The sequence below is a fragment of the Rhinolophus sinicus genome, linkage group LG01, assembly GCF_036562045.2.
Source record: "Rhinolophus sinicus isolate RSC01 linkage group LG01, ASM3656204v1, whole genome shotgun sequence".
In the NCBI taxonomy this organism is placed as follows: Eukaryota; Metazoa; Chordata; class Mammalia; order Chiroptera; family Rhinolophidae; genus Rhinolophus; species Rhinolophus sinicus.
In genome coordinates this window covers 168,125,651-168,142,351 of record NC_133751.1, presented here as the reverse complement: position 1 = coordinate 168,142,351, position 16,701 = coordinate 168,125,651, and positions in this window count along the sequence as shown.

The following is a 16,701-nucleotide window of genomic DNA, read 5'->3' as shown; positions in this document are numbered from 1 at the left end:
ATTTGTCCATATTATAACTAATATATTAAAAATGTAGACTTCTACTTATTTATGCATTGTATTCATGAACACCCATTTTGAGAGTTTAAGTTTGGATGGAGTGACAGTCAGAGACACAGCTCCACCCCCCCCCCCCACTCCTGGGCTAGCCGAGCTCATATGCTATCAGCATTCCTAGCCCAGGGACCTCACTTCAGAGACCACAGCAGCTGAAACCTTACGAAGAAATTTTCTCCACTCTGACTCAGTACTTTCTCACTCCCAGCAAACCCCTGCCCCTCTTCCTGTCCACCTGGGTCAATAAAAGGCAGGAAGTTCTTTTTTTTTCTTCTCCCCAGGATCCTCAGCCATGAGATGATTCTCCCCACTGCCCTGCACATCATCTCCCAGTACCATTCCATGGGGATAATGGAACATTGACAAGCCTGGGATTTTCTTTTTCTTTTCCTCTGGCCTGTACTATCATAGTTTTATGTGCGGAATTATTTCCCTGCTGTGGGCACAGAGCCCCAGAAAGCAGTTTCCAGGCTCTCGGCCTCACATAGAAAGGTGTTGGATCAGGTAGTAAATGGCCATCAACTGTGATTGGATGGCCATCAGCTGTGGCTCCTTGGCCGTCAGCTGTAACTAGTGAGCCATTGGCCACTAATACAACTGCTGTGGCTACGCTAGCAGGAAAATGGGGGCTAGCAAGAAGATGGTGGCTGAGCTAGCAAGAGCGGATTGCAGAAAGGCGGATGCCGCCAACAAGAGTATAGTGGTATGACTCCCTTATCTACGGCTCCGTGGGTGTTCCTTTTTGGCCGCACCCTATCCTGCGTTCTTACATGGGGAGCGGGAGCAGAGACCCCGCCGGACGCCCCCCACAACACCTGCACAACTCATATGTTGAAGTCTTAACGCCCAGTATCTCAGAATATGACTGTATTTGGAAATACAAGCTTTAAAGAGGTAATGAAGGTGAAATAAGGTCCTGGAATAGGCCCTAATCCAATATGACTGGTGTCCTCTTAAGAAGAGGAATTTAGGACAGAGACGCACAGAGGGCAGAGCATGTGAAGACATAGGGAGAAGATGCTCATTTACAGCCCAGGAGAGGGGCCTCAGAAGGAACAGCCCTGCTGACACCTGATCTCAACTTCTAACCTCCAGAACTGTGAGTTTAAACCACCCACACTATATGGTACTTTTTATGGCAGTCATAAACTAGTACACAGGTTAAGTGAGGAAAAGCTTGATTTTTGCATTTGATTTGGCTCATTGTCCTAATTTACCACCTTGATACCTGGCACCTCAACAGTTTTTGTCTTCATTGTATAAATGTTGTCTTTTGAAGAACAATTTTTTATGAAGTCCCAATTTATATATTTTTTCTTCAATGTTCATGTTTTGTTTAGCTTATCTAAAAAAAAAATATTTGCAAGTTCACAAACTTGTGTTTTTCAAGAAATTTTATAGATTTGGTTGAACATTTAGGTGCGTGTTTCATTTTGAGTTAATTTTTATGCATGGCCTAAGAAAAGGGAAAATGCTCAATCTTTATGCATACAGATTAAATTTAATTGCTTTGGCATCTGTCAAAAACAAATTGACCTTGTATATGTGGGCTTATTCTGGATGCTCCATTTTGTTACATTGATCTATACGTCTATCTTTTCACTAATACCAAACAGTTTTGTTTTTTGTAACTTTATATATTATATATAATATATAACAAAACAAGTAATACACATATATTTCATAAAATACTTATACAATTTATATTTAAAGAACTATAAAAATAACTGTTTAAAAGAAAAACTAGCAAGAAAAGTAGCATCGTTTTATTATTTTGAAAATATCTTTTATGTTTTGTTTAACAGAAGAGAGCTTATTTGGTTTGTTGTAATATCACCTATCATGTGATCTGGTATATTCATAAAGCATGAAAACAGCAAACTTGTATATTATTATTATTATTATTATAAATTTTGACCTCACTGTTCATTTCATGAGATACAGAAGATCAATAAGCAGCCTTTTAAGTTACCTATTAATTTGTTATAATCATTTATTGTACCATTTGACAGCTACAGAAAAATTCTCTAATGTGTCTTCAGTGTCAGACCTTTGGGGGTATAAAAATTCTGATCAGTATTATCTGGTGAGCATTTAACAGCTCAAGCAAGTTGACAGAATGTGAACATACCTAGAATACAGAATTTCTCCACAAATTATATATATAATAATTGGGTTTTTATGTGCAGAAATGTATTTCAGGCTATACTACAAAAGGATAGAGGATGAAATATTGATGATAACATACAAGTTCATCGGAAATTCTTTTGTAATCATCTCCTTTCTTCACTAATTTTATTTTTTAAGCTTTTGTTCTTTTCTGTCCTATCATTAGTTTATTTCCCAAACTTGGTATGTAAATGTTATGATACTGACTTTATTTTGACAGTTATTCTGTGAACCTTACCCTTTTCACAGTCTACCATGCACAAAGATTGCAAATGAATAGATATGTAGCATTAGGCTATTTATTATAGACCTTTCTGAAATTAGTGGTCCTACCTCAAATGAAGCAATAATTTTTTCCATATCTATCTTACATAATTAAATATATTAATATATACAAACCTGTAATTAAACTGTAAGGCGATATACAAATATAAGCTATAAATATTTCAATAAAATGTGAACACAATACTAGTACTTAGTTGCTGTATGTAAATTCAAGACACATACCTGGATCCATGAGTAGATGATACCTTGATCTCTAATATCCAAATATTAGTGTGAGAGTATGATTCCAGGTTGAGAGTTGATACATAGCTGTTGGATAGTTGAGTGGTTTCTCCAGTTGACAATGATATTAGAAAACTAAGTTTAACTATAGATCCTTATAGATTTAGTGTTTGCTAGAAAATACAGTTAGTTTTGAAGACACTTTGGTAATTTTAATTTTGTTACAATAGTCTAATTTGTAATAGTTGATAACCAGAGGGTGTGTGTGTGTGTGCAGGTGTGTGTGTGTGTGTGTGTGTGTAAAATGATGAATTACCTGAAAACCACATATTGGACCATTCTGTATTTCCACAACCCCTACCCATTGGAGAAACTTAGTAACCTTTAGAAAAGTAATATAATTTTTATTTTTTCGTATCAATCGTATGGATTTAGTACATTTCTTACTGTTTGTCATTTAAGAGAACCCTGGACCCTGCATACCATGGGAAGTGGAAGTTAATTGCTTTGCAGTAGCTGAATGGACTGCATTCTGTCACTCAACTGATATCAGTGACCAAGTGAAATGAGATAGCTTCTTAGTAGTAAATTCAAAAGGAAAGCTCTTAAATGTTTTCCACAGAAATCTTAGTATGCCCTTGTCAGTATAACATAGCTGGTTTAGTGACAACCTAATTTCCCAGCAGTATTCACTTTAGCCATAGCCATACCAGCTGCCAGGCTCTACCAATAGCTACAGCTTTGATATTAAATAGTGATAGTCATTTTTGTAAAAAAGTAAATTGCTTTATTTATTACTGATGTTGCTTGTCTCATTTATTGAAAACACTATCATAGCAGGAAAATGCAGCTGCTTTCTTTTTCCCTACGTTACAATAAAATAAAAAAACATAAGAGAAATACATTAGAGAGTAAAATAGTTTATTCAGTGTTTTAAAAGGCTGTCAGCAAGTTAGAAATATATAATTTTCAGAATATGAATATATTATTTAAAATAAACCATATTGATAATGATCAATTATTCTAATTATTCTAATTGTGTTGCAGTATTATTTTGAAATTTTATTTCTTTGTTAAGACAAACAAAATACCCATATTTCAAACTTTTAAAGAAAATTGAAACTTGTGAAATTTGGAATCCTTTGTGTAATCACCTACAACAGATGATCAGATGTAAAGGTTTTATAAATATATTGAATTATATCAGAGCCTGGCACATATTAGCAATGGGAAACTTGAAAACACAAAATATAATTGTTCCTGACTTATATGACAAGCCATATCTTTTGTTGGCAAACAAAAATATATGAAATAATTGTTTTCAGACATTGGACAAAAATGCAGTGTAAAGCTGTGAGAACTTTGAGAAAAGAGAAACAAGGTGAGTCCTGTGAATTTTGCCAAATTATTACCTGGAAACACTTTTCTCACTGCAGGGCAAGAAGGGTTTCTGAGTGTGGAGTGGGAGTAGGTGAGATTTTCACCTCTTATGTTTTTATGGAACACCTGCACAAGACTCATAGTAGAGTATTTCTGGCCTGTGAAGAAACATTTAGGCACTGTTCGAAATTATGGGGCTGAGCATATTTGATTTGAGTGCAAATATCCATGTTATACAAGTTTTAATTTATTAATTTTAGGAAACATTGACTAAAACCATCAACATGTTATATCACAAAATAACTGCTATTTAGAATAATCAGTTGTAAACCAGATTTTAAATTTAACAATCTTTGACCTTGGATAAGTCTATTAACTTTTCTGGATCTCAGTTTTCTCATGTGTAAAATGAAATGCTAAACAAGATCAGTAGTTGATAATAATTGAAAGTAATAAGAAGAGTTAGAGTATCACCGACATGTGTCAATAGTTTTTCACCACATCTGTATGAAATAAGGATTCTTAGTATCTCATTTTACAGTGAGAGTAAGTAACCTAAGATAAAATAGCTAGTAGATGATAAAGTGAATATGTACCCAGGTATGTTTGTTTCCCAACTCTGTTATTATTCACCACATTATGATGCTTAAATGTGGATTAACCAAAAACCATATGTTTGGACATGCACTTCATAATAAAAGGAATACACAATAGATGATTAATGTAAATAACAAAAAAGGAAGGTCAATGTAATTATACCAAATATTTACAAAACCAAATTCTAAAAACAGACAGTCTGATCTCTTGGGCCAAGATATTTTGATAGTCTAATAAACTTTAGTTATGATGATGCTACTTTGCCCATTAAGAACAAGTTTTGGTTTTAGTGGAACTGATTTAGGCAACTGGATTATAATTTACTTAAACTCATACATTGAAAATTAACCATGTTTTAATTTTTTCTATTTAGATTTGTAGCACAATACAAATCTTTGTTCCAAAATTCTTATATACATTTATTTAATCAAATGTTTGTGTTATAATTCATCAAAAAAATCCATTGAAAGTGTAAAAGTATACTTTCTATGAAGTATAAAATTCTATAAAGCCTGAGCGATAATATACCTGTAGAATCATTACCACAATTAAGAAAAAGACCATATCCAACATACCAAAAAATATTCCTTATGCACTGCTGCAGCCCATCCCTTCATCTGCCCCTGACTACACACGATCACTGTTCTGCCCCTTGTTTCCATTTTCTGGCAGTTTATATAAGTGGAATCCTATACTTTTTGGTGTTTATTTCATTTCACAGAAGAAAATTATCTTTAGATTCATCGATGTTGTTGCATGTATCAGCAGTTTGCTTTCTTTTTATCGTAGAGTCGTATTCCATTGTGTATACCATCATTTTTAACCTATTTTCCTGCTGAACATCTTATGTGCTTATAGCCATCCATGAATTTCTTTTTGTAAAGCGTCTGTTAAAATATTTTTCCTACTGAACTAGCAGTTGGATCAAGAATAGGAAAAGGAGCCAGGGGTGAGTTTGCTGTGAGTGGGAAAGTAGGAAGTAGCAGGGCAACTTAGCTGAGAGATTTGGGGACTGAGGGCTTAATATGATTAAGAAAATATTGAATCCCCAAATTAACACCTGTTGGCCAGGAAAACCCCAAAATAAAATGCGGTTTTTGTTTAGGGTTTAGTTAATTGTCTTAGCAGGGACTGAGATGTCTGCACAAGACGGGTTACTTGGTGTGGTCAGGAGCCCCAGAACTGCTGCAAATAGAAGCCATCGTGTGCCAGGCCCCAGGGTCAGCTTTACATGAATTGTATCATTTAGCCCTCACAAAGCCCCATGTGTAAGGAATGATGGCTAGTATCCCATTTTACACAAGGGGAAACTGAACACAGATATTAAGTAACTTGCCAAGCTCATAGAGGGTTGGGATTCACACGCCAACTCCAGCACAGGGTGTTTGGGACCATGCTTCTAAGCACTGTGCAATCCAACCTCCTTAGCAACTCAGAAAGAGAGGTTGGTAATGGTGCACTCGGGTAATAGTTACCTATGCCCTGTCTTAGGCCTGATATACATCAGGGTTGCTGAACGTGCGTTTCCTACTTCAGCATGGCGGGTGGAAATATGGTATTCTGGTATGTTCGTGGGGAAGAGGGCAGAGACTTGGTGAAGGATGGAATGTGGACTGGTGAGGTGTGTGTAGCACACGCAGACATGCATCCACACTCACCCACTCACTATCTGCAAGATGTGCCAGGCCAGTTGGCAGAGATGGTCCTGCTTCTCCTTACACACACCTATTTCTTCTTTCTCAATCTCACTCTGCCCAATTCCTTGGTTAACACACTGTTTCCTCCCCCATCCTCATCCAACTCACTCCCCAAATCCTGACCACCCAGTTAGAGCATATTCTTTCCTACTACCTGTATATCCAGATTTCCAGTTGTAACTTGGATCTTCATTACTCCTTGTTCTTTGAAAGCTGCAGACACAGAGGCTTGCTACTTACTTATTATATCCTTATGCTTAAAATCCTGGCTGAAATTAATAGGAGTGAAATTAAACCACAATAGAAAAATGCTGAATAAAAGTAGCACTCCTTTTTTAAAAACTTCATAAGCTTTAGTTCATTCTGACTTCTGGAAATTCCTTCCCATGAATCGTGTATATTTTCTGAGCTTAACACTTCAGTCATTGTGATCATTTTACATTTGTACCTCTTCCAACTGGGTTTTTACCACTCGGATATCAAATTTGTTATGTAACAACATTGACAGCTAATAAATTAAGCTCCTTTCTTGCCATTTTCTTGAGCAGGGCTGGCAGAAGCAAGGCCTCATGGATTTGGGAGGAATTTATTTTGAGGCTGATCCTCTACTTGGGCTGTTATGTCAGGCTTCCATGCCAGAGCTGCACTGCTCCTAATGAGAGGATGGGTCAGAGACAGCATGATATGGGTCCATAAGCTCGTCTCTGAAACCCTTTGAGCCGACGTAATTCAGAAAATTTTAGATTTCAGAGAAGAAAAATAAATAAAATAAAATATTTTGCTTACTTCTAAAGAAATCTTTTCTTACACTAAATGGCAAACAATTTCTATATTTCTTCCCAGAAATTTTACAGTTTTAGCTTTTACATTTAGATGTATCATCCTTTTAGAGTAAATTTTTGTGTACTGCGTGAGGTAAGAGTTGATTTTCATTTTCTTTCCTTTTTTTTTTCTTTTTCTTTTTTTTCCCCCTATGGATATCCATAGGAAATAAATTTAAGTACAAATTCTATGATATCAGTTCACCTTTTTTTTTTCTCTGTTGATGTCTACTGGCTTCACCAAACATCTAACTAGTATTCAACCATAGTGGTGGCAAAAGTAGCTCCAAATAAAGAAGGTCCCATTTTTTATGTTCTTTTATACTTTTAACCCCTGAATATAATACATTGGCTAGTCTCCAAATACAATAAAATATTCTTATGGCCTTGTGTTTGGATCTTTTTTCTTTGGTTTTGTTCTGTGTGTTTACAAAACTGTGTGGTGGGTAGTAGAAGGTGGTGCGTTCTCACAGTCCTTTCATCTCTAATCAAGTTAGTCAATGAGGTTTCCCAGAACTACTTCAAGCAATATTACAATATTTTAGAAATGGGAATTGCTAGTTGGCCATTGTTTAAGTCCTTGCTTGTATTCATTTAAGGTTATGTTAGGAGGTTGTCACCAGTGTTTAGTTTCAGCACATGTTTAGATTTTCTATAAGTAAAATTTTTTTGGCTATTTTGTAAAGTGTCAGTAGGTAAGGGAAGAAGAAAGGTAGTAGGCACTTGGTCTTCTGCTGCCATCTCTCTATCTCTAGATTTGGGGTATTCTTTCTTATCGATAAAATTATTCATAAAAAACTTTCAAATCTTTCTTAACATATTTTCCTAGTGTTTAATATTTAGCACTATAAAAAGTCTTATAAATACTCTTTGTGAAAGGCTCCACTTCCTCCTATGTTTTATTTTTTTAACTAATAATTTCTTTAATGGATGTATATGCATTATTACACAGCTTTATGGTATACATTTTTTTGAATTAAAGTTTATTGGGGTGATGGTGGTTAGTAAAGTCACATAGGTTTCAGGTATACAATTCTGTAATACATCATCTATATATCACATTGTGTGTTCATCATCCAGAGTCAGTTCTCCTTCCATCACCATATATTTGATCCCATTTACCCTCCTCTACCACTCCCTTCCGTCTTACTTTCTGGTAACCACTAAACTATTGTCTGTGTCTATGAGTTTTTGTTTCTTTATTTATTTGTCTTGTTCCTTTGTTGTTTTCAGTTTTATATCCCACATATCAGTAAAATAATATGGTTCTCGACTTTTTCTATCTGATTTATTTCGCTTAGCATAATAATTTCAAGATCCATCCATGTGGATGGCACTATTTCATCCTTTCTTATGGCAGAATAGTATTCCTTTGTGTATATAAACCACATCTTCTTTATCCAATCATAAATCAAAGGACACTTTGATTGTTTCCATGTCTTGGCCACCGTGAATAAAGCTGCAGTGAACATCGGAGCACATATATCTTTACGGATAAATGTTTTCAGATTTTTTTGGGTAGATACCCAGGAGAGGAATTGCTGGGTCATATGGTAATTCTTTTCTTAATTTTTTGAGGAATCTTCACACTGCCTTCCATAGCAGCTACACCAATGTGCATTGCCACCAATAGTGTATGAGGGTTCTTTTTTCTCCACAGCCTCTCCAACACTTGTTACTATTTGTCTTGTTAATGATCGCCATTCTGACTGGGGTGAGGTGATACCTCATTTTGGTTTTTATTTGAATTTTTCTGAAGATTAGTGATGTTGAGCATTTTTTCATATGTCTATTGGCCATTTGTATGTCTTCTTTGGAGAAATGTCTATTCAGGTCCTCTGTCCATTTTTTAATTGAATTGTTTATTTTTTGTTGAATTGTATGAGTTGCTTATATATTTTGGGTATTAGCCCCTTATTGGAGGCATTGTTTGTAAAAATCTTCTCCCATTTGGTTATGGTGGCCAAGACATGGAAACAACCAAAGTGTCCTTTGATAGATGATTGGATAAAGAAGATACGGTACATATACACAATGGACTACTGTTCTGCCATAAGAAAAGATGAAATAATGCCATTTGCAACAACATGGATGGATATTGAAATTATTGTTCTAAGCAAAATAAGTCAGATAGAAAAAGTCGAGAACCATATGATTTCACTGATGTAGTATATAAAACTGAAGACATTTGTATTTTTATTTTCTACAAATTGATTTATGTAATTCCTTCGGAACTGAAAGTTCAATAATTTACAAATGGTATGATTTGGTACATTTAGATTTGTTTTTCATCTTTCTTTCATGCTCTGCTTACATTAGCCGTACCGCTTATTACACAGTATTATGATTGCTATCAGTTAATACGTATTTCCTTGTGTATTATATTGAGCCAAAGGCTGCACGATGTTTTACTTATTCTTGTATTCCCTACCGTGCACAGTGTGTGAGACATAGTAGAAGCTTAGTAAATATTTGATGCAGTCCACTTCATGGTATTCAAAAGCATCAGAATATAAATCTAAAACCCAGTGTGGAATATAATTTAGCTTTTGAGATTATTGGCTTAGCACTTGTAGTTTGCATATATCAAGGTGAAAAGTCATGTCTGTCTTGTCCAATCATTTGTCTCCCTTACCTCTGATCTTTCTGGGTACAAGTGGCGTTATTCCCTAAGGAAGCCACTGTGCCCACTGGGAGCCGTTTATCCTACCAACATACCATCTTTACATATTACTGGGTAAAAAGTACTAGTTAACTTTTCCAAAAACCCAATTTAACTGATATGAGCACTTCTTTAGTATATTTATTATTATTTTTTTTTTATCTCCAGAACTCTTAGTGTGTCTCCAAATTTAAGGTTTTATCTCACATAAAATTATCAAAAGACTTTCCTGACATATGTCCCTCAGGTGTCATAACTGCCTTTGACAATAAATAGTATAGCTGTTAACTTTGATCCTAAAGCAAGCTGGGTGCCTTAGATGAACCCTCATTTCTCTTTTCATATGATTTGTTGGATTGTTTTGGTATTAACTGTTTCATCTTCCCCAAAGCACCTCTCTGCTATGACTTTCTTGATTCTTCAGTAAGAATTTTTGAAGTAAGGTTTTTCTTAAAAATTCCAAGTGTGGTGATTTTTTTCCATCACACTAATGATTGTAGTTGTCATATGTACTATTACAAAATAATCTCCCTCACAAAAATATATTTCACTATGATTTCCAACTTTTGAAACTTAAATTAAATAGCATTTTTTAATTAAATAACATTAAGTACTATAACATTGACATGTTTAATTGAGAGCACAATATTGGGAAAATTTTAATTTATTTTTGAGAACTTCATATGATCCATTTAATTTATAATATAGCAATATTTAAACCAATTTTCTTTTCCAGTAAAGGCTATGACATTAAAATGATAAAAAACGATCTATTAAATTTGGGAAGGATTAGTGGTTTGTGATCTCTAATTTCCTTATGGTTAATAATTACTTTGAACATCAGTGATCTAAATGCACCAACTAAAAGACAATGATCATTAGACTGGGTCAAAAGAAACTCAACTATCTGTTGTTTACAGTAGCTCCATTTAATATAAAGACACAGATAGATTAAAGGTAAATGGATGGAAAAAATGTACCAGGCTAACATTAATCAAAAGAAAGCAGGCGTAGCTATATTAATTTTAGATAGAGCTGACTTCAACGCAAGGAAAACTATCAGAGATAAGGAAGGGCATTATATAATGATAAAGGAGTCAATTCTCTCAGAAAATACAACAATTCTTAACATGTATGCCGCTAATAACAGAGTGACGAACTACATGAGGAAAAGACTAATAAAAATTGCAAGGAGAAATCCACTATCATAATTTGAGACTTCAATATCCCTTTATTATAAATGGACAGATTTAGCAGGCAGAACATTAAAAAAGACAATGAAATGGATATAACCGACATCTATACACTACTTCACCCAACAACAACAGAATATTCATATTTAACAAATTTATGGGTCCAAAATTTTCCTAGTACAGGGGTCAGCAAACTACCACCCATGGGATAAATCTGGCCAGCCATCACTTTTAACAAGCCTTCAAACTAAGAATCATTTTACAGTTTTTCAATCACTAAAAACAATCGATAGAATAATATTTTGTGATGTGAAAATTAAATACAGTTCAAATCCCACAGTTCATATATAAATTTTCATTTACTCACAGCAACATTCATTTGTTCATATATTGTCTACAGCTGCTTCTGTGCAAACAAACAAACAAACAAACAAACAAACAAACAAAAAACTGGCTCAATGGAAGAGTTTTGACAGATATTACATGCCCTGCAAACCTAGGGTGTTTTACTATGGAGCCCTTCGCATAAAAAGGCTGCCAAACTCTGTGTTAGCTCAACACAAACAGAATCAACAACCTGAGAGATTGTACTAATGCCTTATGGATATAAAAGGCATTTTTCTGAATCAATAGCTCAAAGACTGTTACTTCTAGAAATTTCAGCTACAACAGATTTTTGTCAGGTAATATGCACTTTTAAAAAAATTCAGTCTTTGATACTTTTAGCATCCTTTTTACTAGGTTAGCCAAACATGCACAAAGTTTCATTTAACACATGATATCTAGTACAGAACCTTTCCTGGATTAAGGTTTTTTTTCTGGAACTTAAATTTATCAATAAGTTAAACCACTTTTTTTCATAATTTTGACAACTTCAAGAATTAAATGTGCACTTGATGTTTCTTCCTCCACTTGAGTGGTAGAAAATTAGAAATCTACTTTACCATTAAAACACCTCATACAAAGAGTGCATTACTCATATATTACATCTAACTACAGAAGTATGTGAACCAGAGTACCTTAAAATCAGAATGTATTTCACCTGCTGGAAATTTGATAATTTTCTTATCAACATTTGAAAACATGGATAAAAGCTTTGATACAAAATTTTACAGTAAAATCTTCTGTTACGTTAAAAGGCAGCTTAAAATTTTGTGATATCTAAGGCTGGGGAACATCAGTGATTTGGATAACATCTGTGAGGTTACTTTCAACACCACTGTCAATTTATGCACACTGGGAGAATTAGTTCTCTGAAAAAGAGTTTTCCCCCCACCCCACCATAGGACAAAACATTTATTTATTTAATTTTTTATTAAAAATTTTTTAAAATGTTTAATTATAATTGAGATTCAATATTATATTAGTTTCAAGTGTACAGCATAGTGGTTAGACATTTATGTAACTTAAACAAAGTGATCTCCCTGATAAGCCTTGCACCCACCTGAAACAATATATACATAGTTATTAAAATATTATTGGCTATATTCTCTATGCTGTACTTTACATCCCCATGACTATTTTGTAACTGCCAATTTGTACTTATGATCCCTTCACCTTTTTCACCCATCCCCATGATCCTCCTCACATCTGGCAACTATCAGTTTGTTCTGTGTATCTGAGATTGTTTTTCTTTTGTTTACTTATTGTGCTTTTTAGATTCCACATATAAGTGAAATCCTATGGTATTTGTCTTCCTCTGTTTGCCTTATTTTACTTAGCATAACACCCTCTAGGTCCAACCATGTTGTTGCAAATGATACGATTTTTTTTATGGCTGAGTAATATTCCACTGTATATAGGAGGACTGATGACAAGTTTGTAAACTTGTTGCACTGATGTTGCTAATCTTTTTTGATATCAGAGGAATTCTTCATTATGAATTTGTACCAACTGGACAAGCAGTTAACCAAGTTGACTATTTGAAAGTGCTGAAAAGGCTGTGTGAAAAAGTTAGAGGACCTAAAATTTTCACCAACAATTCATGGCTCTTGCATCATGACAATGCACCAGCTCACATGGCACTGTCTTTGAGGGAGTTTTTAGCCAGTAAACAAGTAACTGTATTGGAACACCCTCCCTACTCACTTGATCTGCCCCCCAATGACTTCTTTCTTTACCTGAAGATAAAGGAAATATTGAAAGGAAGACATTTTGATGACATTCAGGATATCATGGGTAATATGATGATGGCTGATGGCCATTTCAGAAAAAGAGTTCCAAAATTGCTTTGAAGGGTGGACTAGGCACTGGTGTCAGTGTATAGCTTCCCAAGGAGAGTACTTCAAGGTGACCGTAGTGGTATTCAGCAATAAGGTATATAGCACTTTTTCTAGGATGAGTTCGTGAACTTAATTGTCAGACCTTGTATGTACCACATCTTCTTTATCCATTCGTCTTTTGATTGGATCATTTAATCCATTTATATTTAAAGTAATTATTGATAGGTACCCTGTTTCTCCCAAAATAAGACCTAGCTGGACAATCAGCTCTAATGCGTTTTTTGGAGCAAAAATTAATATAAGACTGAATCTTATATTATGGTAAAATAAGATCGGGTCTTATATTAATTTTTGCTCCAAAAGAGGCATTAGAGTGATAGACTGGCTAGGTCTTACTTTCAGGGAAACACGGTATGTACCATATGTGCCATGTATAATGAGCTCCCATGTATAATGCACACCCATGTTTTTGGCCCAAAATTTCAGAGAAAAATCTTTCATTTTAATCTAAATTTGTATATGTTTATATTTAGGTACTTGTTTTTTGTATCATAGAGGAACTTTAGCATTTATTTATTATTGTACTTTTAACTCATAAGCATATATAAAAGAATTAAAAACATTTATACAGGTATTGAATTAGTACTACCCATGTATAATGTGCATCCTTATTTTTCCCTCACAAATTTGGGCAAAAAAGTATACATTATACACGGCAAAATACAGTAGTTATTGTCAGTTTATTCATTGTTTTCTCATTGTTTTTTGTAGTTCTTCTGTCTTCCTTTTTTTATTCTCTTGCTCTCTTGTATGTTGATGACTTTCTTTAGTGCTGTATTTGCATTCCCTTCTCTTTGTCATGTAGATTTTGGGTTTGTGGTTACCATGTGCTTCATATATCCCAAGCTATGTTTGTAGCAGACTATTTTAAGTTGATGGTCACTTAAGTTCACTTTTTACTATCAGTACTATTTTTACTCACCCCCTCCATGTTTATGTGTCATTTTTTCGCATCTTTGTGTGTGTGTATGTGTTCATGTATCCATTAATTTACTGTTGTAATTACACATGATCTTCCTATTTTCACCTTTTAACCTTTATACTAGCTTTAGTGTTGGTTGATCCACTGCTTTTATTAGTTATTTGCTTGTTAGTGAGAATTTGTTTTCTTTGTAGTATCTTTTTATTCATATATATTTTTTTCTTTCTTTTTAAAACAGTCCCTTTAACTTTTCTTTTATAATAATATTTTGTTGGTGATGAACTCCTTTAGCTGTTTCTTCTCTGGGGAGCTCTTTACCTCTCCTTCAATGTTAAATGATAGCTTTGCTGGGTAGAGTAATCTTGGTTGTAGGTTCTTGCTTTTTATCACTTTGAATATTTTCTGCTAGTCCCTTCTGCAAAATTTCTGTTTGAGAAATCAGGTGTCAGTTTCATGGGGACTCCTTTGTAGGTAACTAAATGCTTTTCTCTTGCTACTTTTAAGATGTTTATTTTTAATCATTTTATTATGATGTGTCTTGGTGTGGACATCTAGGTTCATCTTGTTTGGGACTCTCTGCACTTCCTGGACTTGAATGTCTATTTCCTTGGCCAGGTTAAGGAGTTTTCAGTCATTATTTCTTCAAATAGGCTTTCAGTTCCTTGCTCCTTCTATTTTCCTTCTGGTACGTTAATGATACAGATGTCGTTAGGCTTGTTCTCACAGAGGTCCCTTAAACTATCCTATTTTTCTTTTTCTTTTTATTGTTATGATTGGGTGTTTTCTGCTACCCTATCTTCCAAATTGCTAATTTGATCCTCTGTTTTATCTGCTATTGGTTCTCTCTAATGTATTTTTTCATTTCAGTTATTGTGTACTTCATTTTTGACTGGTTCTTTTTTATGTTTTCTATCTCCTTTATTTATTTTTTATTTTTATTTTCCTATCTCTTTGTTAAAGTTCTCACTGAGATTGTCTATTCTTCCTGTAAGTTCACTGAACATCCTTATAACCAGTCTGGAGAACTCTTGCCTCCATTTTGTTTCATTCTTTTACTGGAGTTTTGTCCTGTTCTTTCATTTGGACATGTTTCCTTTTCTCCTCATTTTGGCTGCCTCCATGTGTTTGTTTCTGTGCATCATGTAGATCTGCTATGTCTTCCAGTCTTGGCAGAATAACCTTATGTAATAGGTATCCTGTGGGACCCAGTGACACAATCTCCCTGTTCATCTGAGCCATGTGCTCCAAGTCTGCCTCTTGTGTGGGTTGTGTGCCCCATCCTGTTGTAGTTGAGCCTTGGTTGCTGTTGGCACATCAACGGGTAGGATTGACCATCACAATGACAGGCTGTAAGAACTGGCTGTCACTACAGTGGATGAGCAGTTGTGCAGGGGCTGATGCCACAGAGTGGGCTTCACTTTAGGGAGGCTTTAGTGCCTGCCATATCCACTCTTTGGGCCTATATTTCTGGCACTAATTGTGTGAGGGTCTGAAGCTGGTCACTAGGTGTGTTGCTTCTGAGACCTCTTGGGAGGGGCTCTTGTGCAGGCAAAGGTCAGCTGCTGTCTGGCCTGGGGCCACCATGTAGGAACTACAGTGATCTGTGGTACATGACTGTGTTGGGCTTGGAGGCACATTGGAGAGGTTATGCTTGAACCAAGGCTGACTAACCACTGGTGCTGGGTTTGGGGCTACTTAGCAAGAGATACAGCACATACACTGAATTCAGCCGCTACTTGTTTGGGGTCTGTGGACCTTTGAGAAATTTTAGGAAAGTCTGCAGCATGGGTGTAGTCCAGCATCTTATGTGGATTAGTCTCTACAAGATGTTTGGGCCAGTGCATAGATTGGGTAGGTGGAGTCTCAGGGAATCATCAGGGTGGAGCTAAAGGGAACATGGTGTTAGCCAAGTTGATGAGACTCACATTTGGCACCTGTCTGTGCTTGCAGGCTGTGTGGGGGATTGCTCAACAAAGGAACAATGGTACCTGCCAGCACTTTAATCCCAGAGAGAGCTACCCTGCAGCCCTGCCCTGAAGCCAGACAGTTCAGTTTCTCTCCATATGTCCTTGATACTTTCGAGCTGCTCTCCCTTTTCTGGAGCTTTGAACAAGTGCTTTTGAGCAAGTGAGTCTGTGCTGGGGTCCTTTAAGAAGACACCTTGGTGTCCAGCAACCCTCCATATTACCAGACTCAATTCCCAGTGATTTTCACAACCGGATGTTGTGGGTACTACTCTTCCCAGCACTGGTGCTCTGTGCTGGGACACCATTGTGGGGGTAGGGCCTCTTACTCCTCAGGGGGGACTCTGTAGCCGAGATATCTCTCCTGCTTATTAAATGCAGCACATGGGTGTTGAACCCATCTATTTTTCATTTCTGCCTGTCATGCGGGAGACCCTGCTCGCTGCGCCA